The following is a 17,737-nucleotide window of genomic DNA, read 5'->3' on the forward strand; positions in this document are numbered from 1 at the left end:
ATGACATGACAATGTTGGGGTTCATCACCAATAACAATGAGACAGCTTACAGAAAGGAGGTGGCCTGGTGCTAAATAATCTCTTTCTCAATGTCAACAAAACAAAGAGGATGGTCATCAACGTCAGGAAAAACTCGCACCATTTGTACTCTTCTGTACATCGGCGGAACAACAGGGGAAACTGCAAGCAGCTTTAAACACCTGGGAGTTCACATCTCACATACTTTCTCATGGTCCCAGAGAATATCCTACACAGTTAGTAAAGCTCACCAACACATCCACTTTCTGAGAAGTCTGAAGAAAGCTGGTCTATGCACATCAATACCTACAATCTTCTAAAGATGTGCAGAAGAGGACATCCCATCATGCTGCACCACTGCTTAGTACGAAAACCACACTGCAGCAGACAGGAAGGCTCTACAACAGGTAGTCAAACCTGCCTAACTCATCACTGGCACCAAGCTACTTGTCATCTAGAACAACTATACAGAATGGTGCCGGAAGAGGGCCAGTAACATCATGAAGGATCCCATCCACCCTGCTTATGGACTGTTTGTCCCACTTCCATCAGGGAGGAAGCTACGTAGCATCTACACCAGGACCACCAGGCTAAAAGAAAATTATTTTTCTTGAACAATGTTGTAGCATGGATGAAATCACCGGAAAGACAGAGTCACTGGTAGATACAAAGCAGCTTCTTTATTCAACACAACAAGCAGGCATCATACGGATGGAGACGCTTTCCGTAGAAAGGTCTGCTAGCTCAATGTGGGCTCGATATTTATACTCTAAACACAAAGGCAATCGCTACTTAAAAAGTTATAGACAATGCATAGACAATGCTTCCTTTTGAAGCTACGTACAAACATCACACCTTCGGATTTCATCCTTTCCCTCCGACGCCAACATGTCTGGGCCGGTATCCACAGCCTTTAGTTCAATCCACAATACATTTATTCGGCATTTTACGTGCTAACATAGAAGACAATTAATATTTATAATGTATAGATAATACTGTCTTCGAAACTACAGCATCAGGTCAAACTACGGTGCCAGGAGCATCTGGTATTCACACCTTTTAGGAAGCGCTTTGTTGTGGACTCAATCCACAGTACTTTGTCAAATAGAAGTCTGGTGGCCAAAGTCAGTTAAGTGTAAACAAATCATCTACCCAAAAAAACTCACTCTAACAAACAATAAGCGGATAAAAACCTCAACAACCCCCTCCCCCGCTACTTTATTATTTCCTGCCAGAATTGCCTATGTACAGACGCTCCCATGCCTAGCACCACCTTATGGATATACAACACATAATTTAGCTTTTACAAGTTTACTGTGTTCTTTTTCTTACTCTGTTTTTGTGCTGTATTGAATCCAGTGTAACCTTACAGTATTTTGTTCTCCTTTACACTTGTGTATTGGAAGTGGCATCAAACAATCTTGTATCTTGAAGATCATGTCCATCATACCTCCACAAGAACAAATCACAAGTATGGTTTTGGAAACAGTTCTTTCATCACTAGGTGGAAAGCTTTGAGAATGACCTTGACAAAGACTTTCCCTAACAATAGGGAAACCCTATTTGGTATTATAATGTGATCTGATTTCTTTATTGACAACAATTATTTTGCCTCTGTCATTCACAGATACTCCCTCCTGTTCCAAGAAGTGGAAAATGAGGATGGGAACTTCCTCCCATTAATTGTTATGAACATTTCTCTTCTCCCAATGCTTTCTTGTTTTTCACTGAACACACATCTTTTACAAAATAAGTCACAGATTTGTGACGAGCAAGACTTTACTGCAAGATGGAATCCAGGACATTTACATTAAGATTGAGTCCAAGTAAATCTCTTAGCAAGAGTTGAATTCCTGTTTGTCTCTGAAAAGTTTGCCCCTATCTGGGATTGATTGGGATAGGAATGTCATGATAGTCAAAAGTTTAGACTCTAAGCAGCATTAGACCAGAATTTTTCTCCACTATCATTGCCTCCAAGTCCAAAGGGAAGTTACAGACTATTACTTGCAATGATTGTTTACCAGAAAAAGTGTGGTTAACAAAGCATTTAGTTGTTGTCCTTATTTTGTTAGCCATCAGCCTGAAGTCACTGAGGTTCAAAGGAGCCATTTTAAACCAGAAGATTTTCCAAAGTCATATTGACCGAGTTAATCTGTGCCAAATTATTGTACTGAGATAAGAGTGACAATAGGATCAATACTGGTACCTGTACTTCTGAGTGGGATACAGTACCCACTCCAGTGAACAAAAGCACTTAAGTGGAAACAAAGCAAAGCAAATCCAAGTTCACATGAACTAACTGAGCTCAGAATTGCCAGGAAATACAAGGCAGCTCCATGTTCCAAATAAAGAACAATTATTTCAATGGAGAATGAGTGGTTCAGACTATTCGAAAATGCACTAAGCTTCTAGAAGTTGTTGTTTTAAAACAAAATTAGAAGTCAAAACACTTGAACTCTTACAGCCACAAACCCGCATATAACTGTCATCCTCGAAGCTCTCAGCTACTGAGCTATATGACAGTCACAGTGGGTGACGAAAACTGTTTACCATGTCCAATCAAGGATTTGCAGATCTGCAACTTGTGCTGTCACAATATTGACAAAGTTACAAAATTGCATTTGCCACTCTATGAAGATGCACTTATTTTTAAAAAATGTCCTGTTCTTCATGCAATTTGGACCAAAAAGGGTCCTCTTTGTAGTTGCATTGTGTTCATAATTCCTAGCGGTATAAAGCCCTTGAGCAACTGTTTCATAAAACAAATGCATCTCTGCATTATTCAATGGAGTATTCAGGTGAATTGCTATGAACTAATAATTTACTTAAGAAAACATAAATGGTCTTTCACTCTAGTATAATATAGCTCCTGTCCAGTGAGATTATGTCATATCTTCTGTATAAACACACAAATTATTTTATCATTCAAGTGTTGTCGCATCTCATTTCTAGTAACATTATACTTTTTAAGGTTGGACTGAATGAGTGAAAAAGTAGAAAGAATGGAAGGCACAAGCAGAAAATAAAGCTAAAACACTCAGGAAACTAAATGAAGCAATCAGACATATGTCATTCAGTTTGAATTTATATTTGCACAATGATATTTATTTGATAAACAGATCAACAATATAGTGACTCTGTCATAATTGAATAAAGGAGAATTAAACGTTGATCAGAAGGTCAAGTGAAGAGAAATCCATTTAAGAAAATCCTTGGGGAAAAAAACGTGCATCTTGACCTAAATATTTGTTACATCTATATTAATTTCACAGTTTCTTTAAATAACATTGGACTGCAAGAATTCACCAAGCAGGGCAAGACTATTTTCCAACAATATAAAAACTTAAACTAAAGTTATATTGTATCATTTACCAAATAAAAATATACTCTGACATTCCCCAAGAGATCTATCCAACAAAATCTAACACCGACATAAAACAATACAAGTCTGGATTCATCTAAGAAGTCAAAATATCTGAGAAGAGTAAAATTGTTCTTTTGATGAAAAACTGAGCTAAGTTCTTATTTCATTCACACTTAAAATGAAGAAAGCAGGTCTCAGAATGCATCCTTTTTTCTTAAAATGATGCAGATAATAGAGCATTAATCATGTTTGCTTTCCACTTAATTGTTAATTTGAAGTAAGGAATGATGATAGCAGGGCCACATTTATAATCTTCATTACACCAACAGACTCTTACATGATAATTGAGCATCTTAGCCTCTCAATTCAAGGAGAGTGAACCAGCAAGGTCATGACAACTCTCACCCTTGGTCTTAATCTTTCACCCCACCATCCTCCACACTGAACAGATGACTCTCTGCAATTTCTACTACATTGGAGATTCCATCACAGAAAGATCTTCCTCTTTCAACTTTACAAGAACCATCTCATTTGTAACTTCCTGGTTCACCCTTCCATTCCCACCAGTAACCATCTTCCCCTGCCCATGAGGCACTTTCCTTGACAATTGCAGACTTATCCTTCCATCTCTTCCCTTCTCACCATCCAGGAACTAAGTGGGCATTATCCATCATTAATGACCCTCTAGTGTACACCCTTTTCTAGTCAACACCATAAGGGAGAAGATGCACTGAACAACCAAATCATAGCTGAAACCCCGGTTTCCTTGAGCTGCGTAAGTCTAGGGAACACACACTCCAGTCCAGCCAAACCCATGAGACTGGGACGGCTCTTCTACCCAAAACCCCGGTTTGTGTGGATGCTGTGTAATTTGCTACCCTGGTACAACTCGGTGCAAAGAAATAACAGATAGCACAACTGCATACAATTAAAGAAATTATATTTATGAATCTTAACTAAAGGATTAGAAAAGAAAAAAAAGCAAAAAAAAGCTCATTATAATTAAACAGTCAAATATGCACAAGTTAGAGCACAACTCTTCCAAAAGTCATGTTCAACAATGCTTAAGAGACCTCTGCAGCTTGCTCCATCGAATCACGGTTCCCCACCGGGTCCAATCCTACAGCTCACACCAGTATCAGGCACAAAGACCTGCTCCCCTGATTATATGGCTTACATTCAAAAGCACCCATTATCATACCCATAACCCAAACCCTAGTTCTACAGAAAGATCATTACATCAGAAGTGAAACCTTCCCCCATGTATTACACTCCTTCCCCCAACAAAATTAATAATGTCCTCATGACTTTGAGATTACTTATCACTGCTTCATAAATAGCACAAAGTCTCAAAGAAATTTCATGATATCAGGACCTCCAACCCAGGTGTAAATGGCAGTGACATACCTCACCAAGGAGATGGGTGCCACACCCTGTTCCCTGGGTGCGACATAGGCCAGTCTGTCTGGGGGGTTTCCTGACTCTTTGAGACCTCCTTACGCCATCATCTACTTCTTCAGCAGCAGACATCTCTGGGCTCGTTCCTGTCAACATGGGGGGGGGGGGCTTCGCTGAGCATTACTTGTGCCTCCCAACAACTCAGCTCCCCTCATCACTTGGCTGTGCTCTGCTTCATACCCCATTACTTTAGAGTCCAGCCTCCCATCATTTTCTAAGCACAAGCCTGCCTGTCCACTGCTAGCTCCCCCCATTTTACCCACCTTGGCATCAGAAGCGCTGGGAATCTCTTAGTCATTATTGGGGAGCTTGCAGAGGGCAGCATATACCTCATCCCCATTTCCTCATCCTCGGAGTTCATATGATGTTCAGGGGTGGGTCCGGTCTACCTTTTCACTGCATGTCCTTCAAGTCACCATAGAGTCCTCTTACTAGGAGTAGGGCCCAGGTCAGGATCTGGGTCAACACATACGTCTTACCCCAGAGGTAGAAGGTGGTTACGATGGAGAATCTTGACAGGTCTATTCCCATCCTCTGGCTTCACCTGGAAAACTGGTATATTTGGCATCTGTCTCTCCACCACATATGGGTTAGCTGCCCCGCGGTCAGCCAACTTATGCTTCCCAGGTAGCCCAAATTCTTTATAAGGACTCAGTCTCCAGGCATTAATTGGGAGAACCTAACTTTTTGATCATACTCTAGAAATGCAGCTACAATTTAAGCAAAGTCATCGAGGCAGCAAAACGATTATACAAGGAAAAGATCCAGACACAACTCTCCACCAACAACACACGCAGCTTATCACTAGGTCTGTACATCTTCGCAGACTTCAAAGCTAAATGCATTGGTGCTGCCAACATCACTACCTCTCTCCCAGAAGAGCCTAGCCTTTTTCATGCTCATCACTGTCGCCAACACTGAGCCCCAGAGGTGACCTCCACCTTGGTCATCTCTGAGGCTGAGGTTCGCAGATGTTTCCAATGGGTGGACAGTCGCTAGGCTGCAGAACCAGCCGACATCCCAGGGCGGGTGCTCCGAGTGTGTGTGGCACAACTGGCTGGTGTGTTTGCAGGCATTTTTAATCTCTCCCTCTCCCAGTGTAGAGTGCCCTCCTGTTTCAAGTTATCCACCATTGTCCCTGTACCAAAAGAGGCCAAGATAACATATCTGAACGACTGGCGGCCTGTCGCACTCACCTCAATAATAAGCAAATGCTTTGACAGGCTGGTCAAGGATTACACCTGCAGCTTGCTACCACCCACACTGGACCCCTACAATTCACCTACTGACATAACCGATCAATAAATGACTCAATAGCTACAGTTCTAAACATCATCCTTACACATCCGGAGAAGAAGGATGCTTATGTGAGAATGCTGTTCTTGGACTACAGTTCAGCATTCAACACCATAATTCCCTATAGCCTTGACAAGCTGAGGGACCTTGGCCTTTACCCTCCCTTGTGCAGCTGGATCATGGACTTCCTGTCAGATCACTAGCAGATAGTAAGAGTGGGCTCCCTTACCTCTGCCCCTCTGGCACTCAACACAGGAGCCCGAGGGCTGTGTCCTCAACCCCTTCTTAACTCTCAGTACACCCATGACTGTGTCACCACCTAAATCTCCAACCAGCAGACGATACTACTTTAATTGGCCTTATTTCAAATAATAACCAGGCAGCCTAAAAAGTCGTCATCTGTCAAGAAAACAACCTCTCCCTAAATGTCGCAAAAACAAAGGAGCTGGTAATAGATTACAGGAGGATTGGAGACAGGCTAATCATTATTGACATCAATGGATCTGGGGTTGAGAGGGTGAAGAGACATAAGTTCCTTGGTATACACATCACTGAGGACCTCACTTGGTCTGTACGTACCGGCTGTGTGGTGAAAAGAGCACAATACTGCCTCTTTCACCTCAGACAGTTGAAGTAATTCGACATGAGCTCCCAAATCCTCAGTACTTTCAACAGGGGCACAATTGAGAGCACCCTGACTGGCTGTATCACTGGCTGGTATGGAAGCTGTACTTCCCTCAATTGCAGGACTCTGCAGAGAGTGGTGCAGATAGCCCAGTGCATCTGTGGATGTAAGCTTCCCACTATTCGGGACATTTACAGTGACGGGTGTGTAAAAAAGGCCTGAAGGATCATAGGGGACCTGAGTCACCTCAACCACAAACTGTTCCAACTGCTACCATCCAGGAAAAGGTACCACAGCATTAAAGCCAGGACCAACAGGCTCTGGGACAGCTTATTCCACCAGGCCATCAGATTAATTCATGCTAACACAATTGTATTTCCAAGCTATGTTTATTGTTCTGTTGTACATCTTACTGTACCTACTATTTGTTACAAGTAATTATAAATTGCACATTGCACATTGAGACAGAGACGTAATGTAAAGATTTTTACTCCTCATGTATGTGAAGGATGTAAGAAATAAGGTCAATTCAATACCTCCTCTTATTTCCTTGATTCTGCTTAGTAGCCAAGACCTCAGCTGGTTCATAAGCCTTTTGCGGCTCCTTTCTCATATCAGACACATACTTCAGACAGATCTCTGTGAATTTCTTCCATGCCAGTACCAAAACAGAGGTCAATAGGCAACCTCGCTTCATGCCCAAACATCAGATAATACAGCGAGTACGCAGTAGCTTCTTTCTGTGTAAGGTTGTAGCAGTGGACGAGATGCCCAATATGTTGACTCCAGTCGTTCTTTTTTACTGACCTCCAAGGTTCCAAACATGTCCAGCAATGTCCAGCTGAACCTCTCAGGCTGGGGATCACCCTGTGGGTGATAAGGCATAGTCCTCGACTTCTTGACTCCGAGCATGCTTAGTAACTCATGTATGAGCTTACTCTTGAAATTCCATCCCTAATCACTATGTACCTGCCTGGGGAGACCATAATGAATGAAATGCTTCTCCCATAATACTCTGGCCATGATGGATGCCCTCTGATCCTTGGTAGGGAAGGCTTGCACATATCTGGTGCCTTGATCTGTAATAACCAAGACATTTGCCACTTTGTTGGCATCATGCTCTATTGATAGGAAATCCATACACACCAAATCAAGTGGCCCTACACTCTGTAAATGAGAGAACAGAGCGACCGTCATAAGCAGCGTCTTCCTCCATATACATTGAATGCACGACCTGCAGTACTTTTCGATCTCCTGCTGCATTTGGGACCAGTAGAACTGATCTCTGACCAATCCATTAGTCTTGTCAACCCCCAAATGACCAGAATCATCATGAAGTGACTTCAACACAATCCTCTGAGACTTCTCAGGCAGAATCAGCTGGGAACGCTGAGGCCTGTCGGGAGGTGACATGACCCAGTATAGAATCTGGTTTCTCAGCTCCAATCTGGACCATTCCCTCAATAGTAGAGATACCGCTGAGTATTTCATCTTGTCCGCTCAGGCGATGTCCCCTTTCACAACCGCTGACCAAATGGTACCTATACATGGGTCACTTGGCTGAGTGGCGGCCACTTCCCCAGGACGCAATTCAGGCAACTACTTTGTCTTCAGAGCAATCAGATTGCAGTAAGCTTGTGGAATGAGTCCATCAGAAGCTCCCAAATGATCTACTGCTCAATTCTGCCCTCCACTCTCCTCTGCCTTCCCCATGATGGAAAACTGGCACAATGCTTTAACTCCAGAGGCAGGAAAACTCTCCCACTCTCCGTCCCTGTTCAATATTTCATACACATCAGGACAATATGTCAGCATCGATGTTCCAACTCCACGGCCAGTAAGTACTTCAGGCTGAAATTACAGGCAGACAGTTCTGCCAACCAACACTGGCCTGTGGCATCCAATTTCGCCGAGGTCTGGATACAAGTTAATAGGTTGTTGTCCTTCCTCACCTCGAACTTAGCACCATATAGATAGTCACTTAGCTTATCCATCACAACCCATTTCAATACCAGGAACTCCAACTGGAGTGTGGGGTCATTTTAATAAACGGTTGACAGACTCCAGCTGACAAACACAACAGGTCTCAACCCTGTGTCCTGATATTGATACAGAACACCCCAAGCCCTCTTTGCTGGCGTCTGTATGCAACACATATAGCAATCGGTGGTCTGCAAAAGCCAACACAGGAACTTTTGTCATCAGCTCCTTCAGCAACTGAAAGGCCTCTTCAGATTTCGCATCCCATCTTGCTCCAAAAGGCTCTAAAGGGCTAAAATGATCTTTACCATCCTCTTCTTTTGTCTTCCTTCCTTTCTTCCCCAAGGGAGGGTAACCCCACAGAAGCTGATTTAAAGGGCGACTCACTTTAGAGTAGCCCCTTCACAAACCTCCAATAGTACCCACTGAATCCGAGGAACAAGTGCAAGGCGCTCACAGTCGGGGGCCTTGGACACGTAGTCACCACCTCTATGTCAGACGGATCAGTAGCTACTCCATATTGAGAGACTATGTGCCCAACGTTGCTGAGAGACGTCTTGCAGAACTGGCACGTGTCCAGGGAAGGTTTTAACCCTTCATCTTTCAGGCAGCCCAGCTCCTTCAGTAGCCTCGCTACATATTCCTCTGAAGTGGACCTGAACACAATGAGGTCATCCAAGTGCACCAACACCTCAAACAAGTTCATATTCCCCATAGTTTTCTCTATGACATGCTGGAAAGTCAGCGAGGCTCCCAATATGCCCTGGGGCAGCCTTTCAAACTGGAAGGACATATCAATGTCGTCTTCTCTTTGTCACCCTCACTCATTGTTTCTGATAATACCTAATTCGCAAATCACAGGTAAGCCAACACATCCTCGATTCTCAGGACCGTATACTAGCCGGGGACTGTACACCTGTTCAGAGTCCAATGGTCCACACACATCTGTATCTTCCCATTCTCCTTCCTGGCACCTACTATTGGAGACACATCAGGGCTTCTGAACTCAGTGATGACCTTGGCTTCTTTCAGTTTCCGCAGATGCTGCCAAACATCCTCTACCTCTGCAGGCACCAGCTGCCACAACCTTTCTCTGGGCGGCGTGTCCTCTGTCACCTGGATGGTGTGGCGAGTGCCGATGGAACAACCCACACCAAACTCGACAAAAGAAAAGACATCTCCTAGTTTCAACATCTTCTCTATCAACCTCCTCTTTCAACCTCCAGGTACCAGGGAGTCCCCAAAGTTGAATAACCTGGCAGTCAACTTACCCTTTTTTGGAGACAGTTTCTCCCCTGCTTGTTTCACAGGGACACTGGACATTACCGTCACCAGAAAGGTGTGCCATTGGCATCCCCCACCTGAGGGTGACCTCCCTCTCCAAGGTCTTCCCAACAATTACTGTCATCTTGTTCACCTGTACTACTGAGGGCTTCTGCAGTCTCAGCCTCACCAGTACCCCAGCAGGTAAGCGTTAATCCTCTTCATGGTCTTAAACCGAGGACGTCGGCATCAGACACTCCGGGAAACTTGGGGTTTGCTGTCACTCTAGCTACATCCCCAGGCTGTAACACAATCGGTTTGGACTGGGTGTACCACACAGTCCCTTATTTATGCTCAATATCCCACCCAGTGCAGCCACACACTTCCTCAAAAGCAGCTCGGAACACAGGGTGAATGGACAATATTTTCAGAAAGCTTTCTCCAACCTTCTCACCTTCTCCTTGCAGGCTCCCATTAGCCTCCTCAGAATAGGAGTATTCATTCCCAAAAGAATTGAAGATTCACTCTTCTCGACTGGGTCCGGACAAACCAACACTAATGTATCAAGGACATCAGCTACTCCCACATTTGCCTTCGAAAACTCCAGCTTCAATAACAAGTAACCATCATACGGCTAGTCATCCATACCGAGACTCCAGATCTCTAGTGCACTGAGTGGCGTCAATGGTAAATGTGTCGAATACTGGTTGTAACATGAATGGTACAGCAGAGTAACCTGAGAGTCTGTGTAAAGTATGGCTCTAGCATAAATACCCTTGATCTGTAGTGATACACTGGAACTTGGCCCCACTAAGCCTTCAGGAATAGGGATTTTCCTGATATCCCAGAGCGAGTACTCAGGATGTTCGCAGCACAACTGGCAGGTGTGTTCACAGACATTTTTAATCTCTCGCTCTCCCAGTGCAGAGTGCCCTCCTGCTTCAAATTATTCACCATTTTCCCTGTACCAAAAAAGACCAAGGTAGCATGCCTGAATGACTGGTGTCCTGCCATACTCACCTCAATAATAAGCAAATGCTTTGAGAGGCTGGTCAAGGATTACATCTGCAGCATGCTACCACCCAAAATGGACTCCTTACAGGTCGCCGACCAACACAACCGATTGACAGACGACGCAATAGCTACTGCTCTACATACTGTCCTTACACATCTGGAAAAGAAGGATGCTTATGTGAGAATTCTGTTCTTGAACTACAGTTCAGCATTCAACACCATAATTCCATCCAAGCTCGACAGGAAGCTCGGAGACCTTGGCCTTGACCCTGCTTTGTGCAGTTGGATCCTGGACTTCCTGTCAGATCACCAGCAGGTGTTAAGAGTGGGCTTCCTCACCTCCACCCCTCTGACTCTCAACACATGAGCCCCTCAGGACTGTATACCAAGTCCCCTCCTTTACTCTCTGTATACCTATGACTGTGTCGCCACCCACAGCTCTAAACTGCTAATTAAATTTGCTGATGACACTACATTGATTGGCCTAATCTCAAACAATAACAGGGTGGCCTACAGGGAAGAAGTCATCTCTCTGATACAGTGGTGTCAAGAAAACAACCCCTACCTCAAAGACAAAGGAGCTAGTTGTGGATTGCAGGAGGAATAGAGACGGGCTAACCCCTATTGACATCAATGGATCTGGGGTTGAGAGGTTAAACAGCTTTAAGTTCCTCAGCATCCACATCACTGAAGACCTCGTGCTCTGTACACACCAGCTGTGTGATGAAAAAGGCACAATAGCACCTCTTTCACCTCAGACGGTTGAGGAAGTTTGTTATGGCCCCCTGAGTCCTAAGAACTTTCTACAGGAGCACAATTGAGGGCATCCTGACTGGCTGCATCGCTGCCTGGTAAGGGATCTGGACGTCCCTTAATCACAAGATTCTGGAGAGTGGTGCAGACAGCCCAGTGCATCTGTAGATTGTGAACTTCCCATGATTCAGGACATTTACAAGGACAGGTGTGTAAAAAGGGCCCGTAGGATCATTGGGGATTCCAGTCACCCCAACCACAATCTATTCCAATTCCTACCATCCAGGAAACGGAACCGCAGCATAAAAGCCAGGACCAACAGGCTCCGGGATAGTTTCTTCCACCGGGCCATCAGACTGATTAACTCACACTGATTTGAGTCTATTTCTGTATTACATTGACTGTGCAGTTTATTATAAATTACTATGAATGCACATTGTACATTTAGACAGAGACAAAATGTAAAGATTTTTACTCATGTATGTGAAGGATGTAAGAAATTTCAATTTTGCTCCATGGTGTTCCTTGATATATTGATTGGAACATGCCCCCCCCCCCCACAAGATGCCAGGCCATTCCCTCATTGAGTCTCTTCTAAGTTTCCTGATGTCTCTCTCCTCTTAGGATCCCAGGAGCTCACACTCCAAAGGCTTTCCCGGCCTTCACACTCCCGCCTGAGGTGTCCCTCTTCCCCACAGTTATAGGAGACAATACTGGTCACTCCCCTACTGGAGGGACCCTGTTTACTAGCAGCCCTCTCAGTGGGTCCAATCCCTGTCGGCTTTGTTATGCGGGGTGGGCACACCTGCCAATAATAACCGAGACATTATTGGAAAAACATTGTAGTACTCTGTTTTCTAAGTGTTTATTTAAGTGTGCTTTTATTGCACATCAAGTGTTTATTCAGATATTGACCATGCCTTTACTATGCATTAAGTGTCTGTTACTGAGTGCTGGGATTACTATGGTATTTTGCAATGTAACCATCGATTCATTAGTTAGAATGAAACCTGTGTACTTTTGACCTCTTGAGAAAGAAGAATTTAACCAAGTAGATTGATTTATTAGTTAGAGTAAAACTTACAGCCGTATGCTAACCCAGAAGGGCTATAAAATTGTTGTGTGAAAACCGGCAGGCGGACATTCAGCGGCAGACTTACAAAGGTTAGCCCACTGACTGTCTCAGCTTTACTTTGCAAATTAAAGTTTAAACATTTCTTGAAGAATCTTCGGCGTCTCCCTTTGTCATTTGTAAAACCACGACAACATCACAGTCCTAAACTTGGCCATGAGCTCCTTTACCACCCCGGGGGTAGGCTATCAGAGGTCACTTCAGCAACGGGTGCTACTACCGGGGGACTGTACCCTGCTGACAGAGTCCTCCCACGCCTCCGACGCATTCTCCTCCCCTCTTACTTCTCTGATCAACTCGACTAACAAGGAAGGGGGGGTGCATCTTACAAGGTATTTGGAGACCCCAAACAATCATGTCCTGTGACTGTGTGCCTTTCGCCACTTGCTCCATTCTTAACTGACGCACCTCAGCCATTTGGATGGTCCCCCCACGCTGCAAGCAACTCAGCCGTCTCCCTAGCCAAAAAATGTCAGTGGGAAGTTTCTCTCCCTTCCCCGAAGCATGTTCCGAAACCCCATCATAAACTCCGTTGGGCTTCCCATAGTGCCAAAAACAGTTTCTAGTGCTTGTATGGAGCCTAAGGAAGTAGCCAAAGGGTTCTGTGTCTTTAAGGATCTCACTATATCAGCAGCTGGACCTCGCAGAGCAGCTGCTGTCTTTTCAAAGCATCAGAGCACTGCCGCTCATCCGGAATCTGAAGGGTCTGCTCCACCCAAGTCTCATGCTCCTCTTCCCCTTCGGGGGTGGGCGTTATCCTGAGGCTACAGTAACTGGGACTTTCAACCTGCGCACTTAACCATTTATTCACCAGGGAATAAGGGCTGATACTAACTCAGAATACTCACTCCTCGTTGGACGGCTTACTAAACCTTCCAAATTAGACCATTCCTTCCCCTTGTCCACAGAAACAAGAGCAACTTGTCTTTAAAGTCTCCGACCCCAGTTACAGGAAACTCAGTTTCCGATTCAGCTCTCTCGTCTCCACTCCCGTCCTCCCGGAAAGTGTGGACAGCCCACGGCCCCCCTCTCCCAGGGCCCCAATAGTACCAGGCAGTTCCACTGCCATTGAATCAGCGCTAGTCTGAACTAAAACAAAGTCTTTGCCTGTCATCTTGTCAAACCTCCGTTCCACGATTGTAACTGTTCCCAATGCTTCAACGGTACACAGAGTCCTAATCAACAATTCTTTGGGGCTATGAACGTCTACCCAACTCAACACACACACACACACACACTCTCACTCTCTCGACTGGTAATCCCACAGTTTCGCACCACTGCTCAATCCCTGCAGTGTCCATAACCACATATCTTAATCACTTTACCAGACAATAGTTTAACATACCCTCTGCACCTTGGTCCATCGAATCATGGTTCCCCACCAGGTTGAATCCTACAACAGGTTCTCTCCAGCATCTTCTCTCTCCATCAACCACCAAAGACCCCAGCTCACACTGGTGTTAGACACACCAAAAAAAAACCCGCTCCCCCTGATCAGATGGCACACATTCGAAAGCACCCATTATCTCTGCCCATAACCCAAACACTGCTTCTACAGAAAGATCATTACGTTAGCAGTGAAACCTTTCCCAGGGCGCTACATCGCTTTCTCTCTGCTATTCAATTTTTGAATGCTCCATGAAGGCTACCTCATTATTCTACTTTTTTTTAAACCATTAAACTATTTGCAACTTACTGTAATTTTATGTCTTCACACTGTACTGCTGCCGCAAAATAAATTTCATGTCATACAAGAAATGATTATAGACTTGAATTTGAAGTGAATCAGAGACTCACTTGTACTTCTTCCAATTTAGTATACAGATTTCTATGTTCAGAATGTGGTCTCTACTGTATTGAAGAAACTAAATATAGATTAGATAATTGCAGTATTTAAACAGTAAACAGCTCACAGTCCTAGTTATAAGAATTCAATCGGATCTGGGTATTCATTCATCTCAGCCTGAGTAAAGAAGCTGTTATCCAGTCCTGATGCTTCTGAACCTCCTTCCTGACAATAGTGGGCCAATGAAGATTAAACTGGGGAAAATGTGTAATTTGCCTAGTTTCTCCTTCCGTATTTTTATTAATATTATATAAATTGCATAAATACAAATACAAAATTCATAAGGATACAAGTAATATGAATTACACTACACTTAAATCACAGTAATAAGATCACAGTATCCCATATTCCAAATCAACCATGTAGAAAAAAGATTAAATTATGAAATGAAATAAATTAAAAATAACAAGTGAAAATAATTGTATTTTATTAAAAAAAAAATTTATCCCCACTACCAAAATGAGCTGGTTGGTAAAAAAAGAAAGAAAAAAAGGAAATACTTTACCATATAATACTATAATAATAATGGCTCAGATCCATACTTTAATAACAGTTCAAAGATTATGAAAATAACTCAGAAAGGGTCCCCATAACATCAGAAAATCATATTTAAAATCAGAAATTGAACAACGAATCTTCTCTAGATCAAGGCACAACATAACGTCAGATAGCCATTGAACATGAGTGGGCGGGGCAGCCTTCTTCCACTTGAGCAAGATCATGCTCCTAGCCATAAGAGACATAAAGGCCAATACCCACAAATTAGATGGCTTCAGTTTTATAGCACTATCCTCAACAATACCAAACATGGCAGTCATGGATTGGGCTTAAAACTAACATTGAAAAGTACAGAAAAAGTTTGAAATACATCTTTCCAAAATTTTTCAAGGCTCGGGCATGTCCAAAACATATGAATTAGTGTGGCCACTCCATTACTACATCTATCATAGTAAGGGGAAATATCAGCGTAGTAACGAGAGAGCTTGTCGTTAGACATATGAACTCTACGTACCACTTTGAATTGTAATAAAGAATGATAAGCACATAATGATGAAGAATTAATCAATTTTAAAATAATCTTCCAGCTCTCTTCAGATTTGAAAATCTGTAAATCCTTTTCCCAGTCTTCTATAATTTTATCTAAAGAGGCCTTTTTCAGTCCCAACAGCAGACCGTAAATGTAAGATATTGAACCGTTGTCAAAGGGTTTCAGATTAAAAATTGTATCTATTATATTCTTATCTAGACTTGTAGGAAATGTATATAATTGAGATCCTAAAAAAAATCTCTAATCTGTAAGAATCGAAAAAAGTGGGTATTGGAAAGGTTAAATTTCATTGAAAGTTGCACAAAAGAAGAGATATTCCCTCTATCAAACAAATCCTGAAATCGTTTAACACCCAATCTATCCCATTCTTTAAAAGATAAGTCAATTAAAGACGGTTTAAAAAAACAATTAGAAAAGGTGGGATTTGAGAGGGAGAATCTCAATAAACCAAAATGTTTTCTAAACTGTAACCAAATCCTCAAAGTATTTTTGACCACCACATTGTCAGTTAGTTTATTTAAAGATAAAGGAAGCGAGGATCCAAGTAAAGAAATAATGGAAAATTTCATAACAGGGTTGACTTCCAAAGAAACCCATATAGGGCAATTCTCAAGGTTAATGTAATATATCCAGAATGTAATATTTTGTATATTAACTGCCCAATAATATAACCTAAAATTGGGTAAGGCAAAGCCTACATTCTGTTTGGCTTTTTGAAGGTAAGCTTTATTTATACGAGGTTTTTTATTCTTCCATATATAGAAAGAAAGAATCGAATCCAAAGAGTCAAAAAAAGATATAGCAATAAAAACAGGCACAGCTTGAAAAAGGTATATTAATTTAGGTATGATATTAATTTTAATAGAATCAATTCAGCCAATCAGTGATAAAGAGAGAGGCGACCAATTAGAAAGTGTTTTTTTTAAACATAATTCATTAAAGTTAAAATATTTTCCTTAAATAAATCTTTATAATTCTTAGTAATTGTAACCCCTAAGTGCATAAATTGTTTTCTTAAAATTTTAAAAGGTTAATATCAGTTGGTATTAAATTGTTTAAAGGAAACAGTTCACTCTTATGTAATTTTATTTTATATCCTGAGAACTGACTAAAATTAGTCAGTAAACGGAACACAAATGGTAAAGGGATTGTAACATTAGATATAAAAAGCAACAAGTCATCAGCATAGAGCAACACTTTATGGATAGTACCTCTCCGTAATATACCAGTAATATCTTTAGACTCTCGAAAAGCAATTGCTAAAGGTTCTAATACCAAATCAAAAAGCAGAGGGCTCAAAGACAACCTTGTCTAGTTCCATGTTGCAGTTTAAAGGGTCTAGAATTCTGAAGATTAGTACGAACCGGAGCGGAGGGAGATAAATAAAGTAATTTAATCCAATGAATAAAATTAGGTCCAAAATTAAATTTTTCTAAGGATGTAAATATATAATTCCATTCAACTCTGTCAAAAGCCTTCTCCACATCCAAGGCTATCACACATTCCGATATTTCCTTAGATGGAGAATGCATAACATTTAACAAACACCATATATTAAAATGGGAATATCGATTTTTAATAAATCCTGTCTGATCATCCAAAATTATAGAAGATATAATATTTTCAAGTCTGCGAACCAACACTTTAGATAAAATTTTAGTATCAAAATTGAGTAAAGAGATAGGTCTATACGAAGAACATTCAGTAGGATTCTTACTTTTTTTGAGAATATGTGAAATGGAAGCTTTGTATAAAGACTGTGGTAACCTTCCTACCTTAAAGGAATCTGTAAGGGTAGAACATAAGTGTGGTACAAGCAGGGAGGAAAAAGACTTATAAAACTCTCCAGAGAATCTATCGGGTCCTGAGGATTTTCTAGAATGCAATTCTCGAATAGCCTGAGCAATATCCTCCTGGGAAATGGGTTGATCCAATTGCCT

At 42.3% G+C, this 17,737-nt stretch overlaps 1 protein-coding gene across 4 annotated transcripts in view; it reads right to left on the reverse strand.

Annotated features, from left to right (window-relative positions):
• The window catches only part of tsnare1 (T-SNARE Domain Containing 1), a 997,034-nt gene that overhangs the window by 905,805 nt on the left and 73,492 nt on the right, over window positions 1-17,737 (reverse strand). Inside the window, exon 1 of one of the 4 annotated variants that reach the window (XM_072267180.1) lies at window positions 6,037-6,049. The exons of the other annotated variants lie outside the window; for them this stretch is intronic. The gene's annotated coding sequence lies outside the window, so the exon portion shown is untranslated. Of the gene's footprint in view, window positions 1-6,036; window positions 6,050-17,737 lie in introns of those variants that run through there. 4 annotated transcript variants of the gene reach the window in all.

The sequence above is a fragment of the Mobula birostris genome, chromosome 1, assembly GCF_030028105.1.
Source record: "Mobula birostris isolate sMobBir1 chromosome 1, sMobBir1.hap1, whole genome shotgun sequence".
Taxonomy (NCBI): Eukaryota; Metazoa; Chordata; class Chondrichthyes; order Myliobatiformes; family Myliobatidae; genus Mobula; species Mobula birostris.